The sequence below is a fragment of the Drosophila eugracilis genome, unplaced genomic scaffold (genome assembly GCF_018153835.1).
Source record: "Drosophila eugracilis isolate 14026-0451.02 unplaced genomic scaffold, ASM1815383v1 contig_1477, whole genome shotgun sequence".
Classification (NCBI taxonomy): domain Eukaryota; kingdom Metazoa; phylum Arthropoda; class Insecta; order Diptera; family Drosophilidae; genus Drosophila; species Drosophila eugracilis.
In genome coordinates, this window is record NW_024572288.1 from 1 (window position 1) to 8,912 (window position 8,912).

The following is an 8,912-nucleotide window of genomic DNA, read 5'->3' on the forward strand; positions in this document are numbered from 1 at the left end:
TTTTTTAATGCAACAGATATCGGACATTTTGGCAAATAATTAGTAAAATGTTAACCACTGTGACAGAAAAATAATATAGGGAAGAAGAAAGGGAGTTTGCGAGAAACAGTTAGGGGCAATAGAGTCGGTGGTGTCATTTCCGCTTTTTTCCCGTCAGATCTGGGTTTTTTTGAAGCGTGATTGCGGGAAAAAAATTTACGCAGCTTTTTTTTTTTTTAGTTTACTTTTATTCAAATTTTAGAGATGTTTAAATTAAATTTAACGGCTGAAATGTTAAAAATGTATTTCTCTCGATAAAATATCGATATTTACTTATATCGAGTAACTTCCCTCACCCCTAAATTTAAGCTTCTTGCATCACTAATATTGTGAAATTCGGTTGCGGCATATCAAGTTAACGATGCCAAAGTAATCATATAAACAAAAAGTGAGAGATGTCTGGCTGCAGAGCACAGAATGCAAGGAGTGGATGAAGAAAGATCCTACAGACCTCACGCGGGTGTTTTGCAGCTTTTGCAAGTGCAGCATAACTGCAAAATTAAGCGACTTGCGTGCACATGCTGCAACAAAAAAACACACCAGTGCTATGGAGGGCTTTGTGCAAAAAAATAAAATAAATTTAAGTGACCTTTGTCAAAAAAAGTTTGATGACAGTAACACCGCGACAAAAATAAAGATGCACCGCACAAAATGCACATACATAATTAAAAATGCATTGGCTCCCCACTTCAATGAAGAGCTTCGCAAGGACATTGGTGGCTCCAAGTTTAGTTAACTTTTGGAAGAATCCACAGACATACATTAGTGTCACACAGCTACTTGGTGAGTTAATAATATTCAAATATAAAGTTATGTGGATATATGTATATTATTTATAATCGTTTTTATTTGGTTTGTGTTAATACATGTTAATATTATTAAAAAATAATTTTTAGGTGTGGTCATTAAGTACTTTTCTGTAGAAAAAGCAACAGTAGAGTCAACATTTTTAAGCTTAGTAAAGCTAGAAGCTGGGGACGCATTGTCCATCGCAAACGGTCTCAAACAGGAGTTCAAGCGTTTAAGTCTTGATATAAAGAATTTAATTGGCATCGGAACAGATAACGCAAGTGTGATGATTGGAAGCAAGAACAGCGTTTACACAGAACTAAAGAAGGAGGCCCCATCTCATATCTTAATCAAATGTGTTTGTCATTCGGTGCAACTGGCAGTAAACTACGCTTGTAAGCACTTTTTTCCAGATGATTTGGAATTTTTGATTTATGAAACTCATAATTGGTTTTCAAAAAGCTCAATTCGCCAGTCGCTATATAAAAAAATATATGAGTCTGTCAATAACGAAAAGGTATTTTTAGTAGAAATGAATATGTCTGTTTTATATGTGTATATCTATCTTTTTATGCATTAATATTTCTAAATCGTTAAAAAAAAGTCTAGATTCTACTAATTCCACGTGATTGTTTACCTATAGTAAGTGTTTGATACTTGTAGAAGTGATTGTCCCAAAAATATGTAAATTAATGTTAAAGGCCCCCCTTAAAATTCCAAGGGTTTGTGATACTAGATGGTTATCCATTGAAATGGCAGTAACTCGAATTTTAGACCAATGGCATGAACTGAAAACTCACTTAGGAATTGCTGCTATGAGTGAAAAATGCAAAACCGCAAAAATCCTGTACGAATCTTTCTGCGAAAAAAAAACTATTTGTACTTGGTATTTTTAAAGCCTATATTGCAGGATATGCAAGAAATCAACTTGTGCTTCCAAAGTAATTCGGCTAATGCGACGATGCTTTTAAGTGATCTTATACTCGCTATCAGATCATTACGACAGAAAATAATTCCTCCTGATATTGATGTTGACATTATTAACGACGATGACTTCGAAAAGCACGTCAAAAGCGATTTAGAACTCGGCTTCGATTTTGAAAAAGAAGTCAAATCAATGAATATAGAATCCGTCGAAGAAATGGAAATAAGAGAGTGCTGTTCCGGTTTTGTAGTAGAGCTAGCCAAACAGTTGAAGCAAAGGTAAATATCATCTTTATTTTTATTTATATTTTGTAGTATATAATTTTTTTTTTAATTTCAGGCTTCCGGACAATTTTAACATATTAAAACAGATTGATGCATTCTCTGTTGAAAATATTTTAGAAATAAAAAAAAAACAAATCTCTCCAATCCTTGAGTATTTTGGTACTCCCAATATAGCTCAAATTGAACGACTGTACAACGACATAACCCTGGTAGAGTGGGAAAATGTCGATGATACTGTTAAGTTCTGGGCTGAAGTTCTTAAATATCGGGATTCTGGCGGAAACTGCCGTTTTCAGGAATTGGCTTAGTTGCTCTGCAAATGCAGTCCGTGCCTTGGTCGAATGCCGACGTCGAGCGGGTGTTCAGCCAAGTAAATTTATTAAAAACGAAAATTCGAAATAGCATGAGCGTTGAAACGTTAATCGCTATACTGAGTATAAGGTCCATATTTTAATTTATTTGTATCTTCAAATTATAAATTCATTTACTTAAAATTTTAGGTACGGGCTGCGTCGACACAATAAGTGCTGTTTTAACTATAATATACACCCCAGCTGCCTATCTACAATTGAAGACAAGAAATTTTATCCAACTGATGATGATGATAATATTGACGACATCTTAAATATAATATAGATCTTAATTTTGGTACATTATTTTTTATTTTGGTTTCTTTGTAATGATATCCGTTAGAGAATTACCCATATATTTTATGTTAAGTGGAACTGAGGGTTTATTAGTGAATAACATGCAGTACATTGCCCTATAAAAATCAGTTTTCTTCTTAACTTTATTTCTCTGGTATTCCGCTTCTTTTTAGCTTTTTTTTTTCGTTGATCCAGCTTTTATTGCTCAGAAAAAAATGAAACCACTGGTTGTCGCTACCGCTGTTGTCGCTGCCGCTGTTTTGGCTGCTGCTGTCTTTGTTGCCGCTGTTTTTCACTGCAGCTGTCTTCGTTTTATTTTTATTTGCACAAAGTTTGTGAATTTTTCGTTCTCTTTTTTTTAAGGGTGGGGAATTTTTGCTGTTCACGTTTTTTTTTTATTTGTCGTAAAAAAATTTCTTGGCGTATTTGCCCTGCCAATTTAATACATTGCACTTTTGTGCTTTTTTATTAATTATTTAATTAATTTTCACTACCGATAGCAATTACTTTTGTAAATGCATTAAAGTTCGTATCGCGTGAGTGGGTTATGTTGGGCGCCAGTTAATTTGGACTGACCTTTATATTATTTCTCACTTTCACTCGTGCCCGTTGGGGCAAGGATCCGTTAAGTAATAAAACAATTGATTAGGTTTCACTTATTTATTTTCCTTAGGTAAAGGATAGTATTTGGGTTTACAATATTTGAGAGTTAAAAATTATATCTTCTAAGCCTGTTAAGGTAGAGGATAATATAATTGATTCTTTGATAATTACACAGCTACGGCTGCGGAGTCTGAATTTAAAACTAAAACTAAATGTCCGATCCGGCTGCGCGAGTGTTCTGGCCGGGAACCGTGGGATTGACTTCAGAGTGCGGAGTCGACGATTTCTTTAATGCGCGTGTTGGCCACTTCTGATCGGGCTCTGGGTGATTGTCCCCGGAGTGCAGAGTCGGCAGTTTCCCTAATCCGTGTGTTGGCCAAACATGATGTGAACTGTAAAAACCCCGTATATTCGACTCTTTCATTTTTGAGCCCCGTTAAATAGAAATCTCGATAAATCCAATTCCCGTCTAATTCGTAAAAAAAGCGAAGATTTATTTCGCTTTTACCAAGACAAAGATCCCAAGCATAACTCAGCGATCGTTCAAACTTGACTCTAACAGTGACGAACTAAATTATTGATCTTTTAGCCACGATTTCTCCTCTTTAATTTAAATTTAGATATTTAAATAAACAAAAATGTAGATATAAAATTAAAAAAAAAATAACATGAGAATATGTATTTCAATATTATTTCCAATGGTTGGTTTGTAAAATGAAAATAACAAATAAAAGGTGAATTTCCATGCACAAAATTATTGGAACACTTAAGATTTAATTATATTTTTTCGCCTATTATCATCGATCTGGCCACCTTTTTTCTTCAGAAGTCCCGTTTTCTTTATACTTCATCAATTAATCCAAATATGGGCGGAATACAGACGGACACTATAGAATCGCACCTAAAAATTATCATTCACTTGCATAATCAAGGAAAATCTTATGCTGAGATCGGAGAAATTATGGACAGAAGTTGATACACAATTAGGAGAGTCGTCCAGCGTTTTGGAGAACCTAAGGCTTTGACCGCCCGGAAACAGGACAACATTATAAAAAAGGTAAAGGTGAACCCAAAAATTTCTTCAACTCTGATCGCCGCAGAAGTAAAAGAGCAGTTTGGAAAAGAAATTCATCTAATAACGGTGCAAAGGACCTTTCATCAGGCAAATTATAATGGCCGAGTGTCTAGAAGACAGCCAGATATATCAAAAGTAAATCAGAAAGAATATTTGAAGAAGCCAATGGATTTTTGGAACAACGTAATATTTTCTGACGAAAGCAAATTTAACATTTTCCAATCTGATGGCCGGCAACACGTTTGGAGAAAACCGAATACTGAGCTGCAAAATAATAAAATTGTATAGACTGTGAAACAAAGTGGTGGAGGCTTTGTTGTGTGGGGCTGCATGTCCGCTTCAAGGATCGACGAACTGGAGTTTATAAAAGGCATCATGGATAAAAAATGTTATCTAGATATTTTAAACTTGCCGCCATCATTCTGATTTCAACATGACAATGACCCAAAGCATACGGATCACGATGTGCGTATGTCGATCGCACATAACGTCCAACATACTTCTCTGCATCTTCCTCAATCAGCAGACCTCAATCCTATTGAGCATTTGTGGGAAGACTTGGACAGGCGCGTTAAAAAAACATACAATAAAAACAAAGGCTGAGCTGAAGGTGGCTGTAATAGAAGAGTTGCAGAATATTGGGGCAGAAACAAACCCAAATTTGGTTTCATCGATGCGGTTTGAAACCGGTAAGAACAAAATGACAGCCACAAGGTATAAATTTTAGTTATTTTCATTTATTTTTAAGTTGTGCAATATTTTGCCAACAATTTAGTTCATGGAAATTCACCTCTTATTTATGTTATTTTAGTTTTAAAAATCAACCATTGAAGGTTTTACCTAGAAGAAATAAATTTTTTTTGTAATTCATTTTTCATAATATATATAATATATATATAAAATTTATTTTATTGAAAAACCTCTATTTTAAGGGGAAAAATCGTGCCTAAAAGTTCATGAAGCCCACCTATGCCAAAAATTTAGTTTGTCACTGTATAGTTTGTCACTGTATGCACAATCATCAGACCTAAACACCATAGAAAACCTGTGGTCTATTTTAGATACGAATATCCGCAAAAAGGCAGATATCGAACAAAAACGATCTCAAGTTGCCTTGATGGAAGTGGGCCAAAATACTTCCAGAAAGTCTATTCTAGTCTATTTAACAACGCCTCAAAATGGTCATAGACTAGAAGGAGCCCATACAAAATGTTAAAATATGTACACATGTATCTCTGCGTACACCACCAAAAATATTAAAAATCAAACTTTCAACCCAAATCGTTTAGCCATTTACGCTTATATAAACTTTTTTTTAAACATTTATTGTCTTCAATGACGTTTTTTAGAATTATTTAACAATGTGTTATATTTTATTTTTAATTTTAAACATAACGCTTTCTTTTGATGAGCGAAAACTGATCGCAAAGTTTTTCCTAGAAGGAAAATCTGGGAAATTGGTGTTCTTGTTGGCAGAGCACACTCTTCCATTCAAAAAGTAATAAATAATTACAACTCGACTGGCATAAGAAGTATATTAAATAGAGTAAAAACAAGGAATTTCTTCTACCACGTTCTGGGCGCCCAAAGTCACTAACCATCAGAGAAGAAAGGAAAATTTTGGAAGAAAATAGGAAAAACACCCACTCATCGGCTTCAAAAATTAACACGGTCATCTCCACATCCTTGGGAACCAATGTTTCCCGAAACCGTGCGAAATGTACTCAGAAGTCATAATTTACACGGTAGAAATGCAAGAAAGAAACTATTGACTTCAACTCTCAACATATCAAGGCGTCTTTCCTTTTCTAATACCTATTTATACCGGAATTTTGAGTACTGGGAAAATGTCATATTTGGTAAAGTAAATTTAGTGATTTAGTGAAAGTAAATTTAATATTTTCGAGTCCGATGAAAGCGGTAAAGTATAGCGAAAACCCTGTGAAGAATTAAATGTAAAAAATGTGACACCAACAGTTAAACATGGAGGCGGTTCCGTCCTAGTTTAGGGCTGTATGTCAGCTTATAGAAGGAATAATGAATGCTGATATGTATTTGAATATATTGAAAGAAAATCTCCACCCCAGTGCTGCTAAATTGGGTCTGGAAAGGCGATAATTCATTTTCCAACAAGACAATGACCCAAAACATACGGCCTGGTAAGTCAAAATGTGGTTGTTGTACAACACAAAACAAATAAAAACGCCTCCTCAGAACCCAGACGTAAACCCTATAAAAAATTTGTGGGCCCACCTTAAGCTCAAAGTCCGAGAAAACGAAATTTCCTCGAAAAATGATCTCAAGCGGGTACTACTTTAGGAATGGTCAAAAATCTCGGAAGATACGTGCCGAAATTTAGTGGAATCGATGCCAAGACGCTTGGAAGCTATTAAGAAAAAACAAAATACTAAAGCCAAAAAAATCCTTAAGATTAAGTGCCTAAAATAAAATGCTTAAGGATGTAATTGTTGAGGAATGGGGCAAAATAACCGCAGAGGACACTAAAAAATTAGTTGATTACATGCCGAAAGGTCTTACGGAGGTTTTGAAGCGAACATGATACCCTACTAGTTATTTTATAGATTAACAAAGATATAAATTTATGTTAAAAATTAGTTTTAGGTAAAGTGTTCGCAGACTTCCTGGTACATTTTTGGTAGCGTTATGTTTAAAATTAAAAATAAAATATAAAACATTGTTAGATAATTCTAAAAAAACGTCATTGAAGACAATAAAATGAATTTATGTTTAAAAAAAGTTTGGTTGAATATAAGCATAAATAACCTTACGATATGGTTGAAAGTTTGATTTTGAAATTTTTTTGTGAGTGTATAACTCTTTCGTTATTTTTTAATTTTAGTTATTTTATGAAATTGGTCAAATAATCTATGACAGAACACTGCGTTATTTTTTTTTTTAGTTGAATAATTATAAAACCTTTTTTATTAAAGTTTAAGTTTTTTGTTATTCCAATAATAAAAGCCGAAAAGCCTGCGTTATTATTATTTTAATATCTGCTTTAGTTAAAAAGGTCTTTGAATATACAAGATGCATCCAGCACATCCATTCACAACTCATGAGACAATACGAATAACTGCGTGGCTATCGTCTGAGTATGACCAAATAGTGTAAAAGCTAAGTTCCAAGTTGAGTATATCGAGGGTATTCTATTAAATACATTTAAACAATTTTTTTTTAGTATTTTCAGAAGGGTCGACTTTTAGCGACATCAGGCCATTTGTCATATAAGATACAATTTTTTTTGCCAAGAATAAATTTTTTTTAATCTATCTGGGCATTAAGAAAAACGAGTAATAAAAAGTGGATTTGTCTTGTATTTTTTTATTTTAGTCCATATATATGTTGATCACATGTATTAAACATTAACTTTACTTGCTACCAGACAAAGAGAGCGTGCGGTTGTGAAATAAATACTCTTAGCTATAAGTGAAGTTTCTTATTAATTGAATAATCGGGCTGGAATAATACTTTTAAAGCAACGTTACTTTGTTCTAATGAAAGCATTAGATTAGAAATACATTAAGAATGTGAAAATCGGCTTCTTTCGTTAAAAATTGATAGTGCGACGCGGATCATATCCTGTTCAATCATCAGCTCAGATGAAATAAAAACGCGATGGTGGAACTTAAAGGAGCTGGGTCAAGTAAAAATAAGGCCAAAAATCTTGCCAAGAGCATTATTTCTCAATTAGACAAATACGGAATAAGTCTAAGCGAAATAGTTTCAATTACATCGGATAACGGGGCCAATATGATAAAGACGTAGGAAATCTTATTTGAAACGAACTTGAGCGATGATGACATGAAAGAGGGCGGTATTAAACGTCGAGTACATAACCCAAATCGAGCTTTTTTAAAAAACTTCCGTAATCTTTCAAAAGACATTCGGAAGCAATGTTTGAAATAAAAATGTTAAATTACCTCAATTGGATTGTCCAACTAGACGGGGATCAACTTACAACATCGTTGACCAAACCAATAAGGCGAAAAGTTCATAAAGCCTTATGGAAACTGTAGAGAATAAATCAATTGATGACGATTTTATAGTGAACCAGCGCGACCGCCTCGCTTCGTTCCGCTTCTCAAGCTTGACATAAACAAAATAACTAAAATCATTTTCGTTTAGGTTTCTATTCAACAATTATTGAAGTGCTATGGGATATACAACGTTTCTTATTTTTCTATTAGGTGAGTAAACGAATAAATCGCAGTCTGGCAGTTTAACTTTTCCACTGGCGCAACACATCCCTGGCGTTTCGTTCTTAAATTTGAGTGCATATTGGGACTACTGATCAGTGGGCACCTGCAGCTAACGAAGGTTTTCTAATGATCACGTGTCATTTTATATCAGACACCTTTAAATTGACGTCTGCATTGCTACCTACAGCTCCGTTGATGACCCCCACAAGTCACAACGACCAAAATATTGCCGACTCATTGAGTTTAATATTGGCTAAGTAGGGCCTTTTATTAAAGGTTTTCACCGTTACAACCGACAATGATTACACTATAAGGAAACCGTTCGAAATT

The 8,912-nt window shown here is 34.2% G+C and overlaps 1 long non-coding RNA gene across 1 annotated transcript; it reads left to right on the forward strand.

The window, feature by feature from the left end:
- Positions 1-6,118: 6,118 nt before the first annotated feature.
- Positions 6,119-6,827, forward strand: LOC108117446. The gene is made up of 3 exons (XR_001772886.2): positions 6,119-6,282; positions 6,340-6,521; positions 6,577-6,827. It is a non-coding gene; the product is annotated as an uncharacterized LOC108117446 (long non-coding RNA).
- The last annotated feature ends 2,085 nt before the right edge of the window (positions 6,828-8,912 follow it).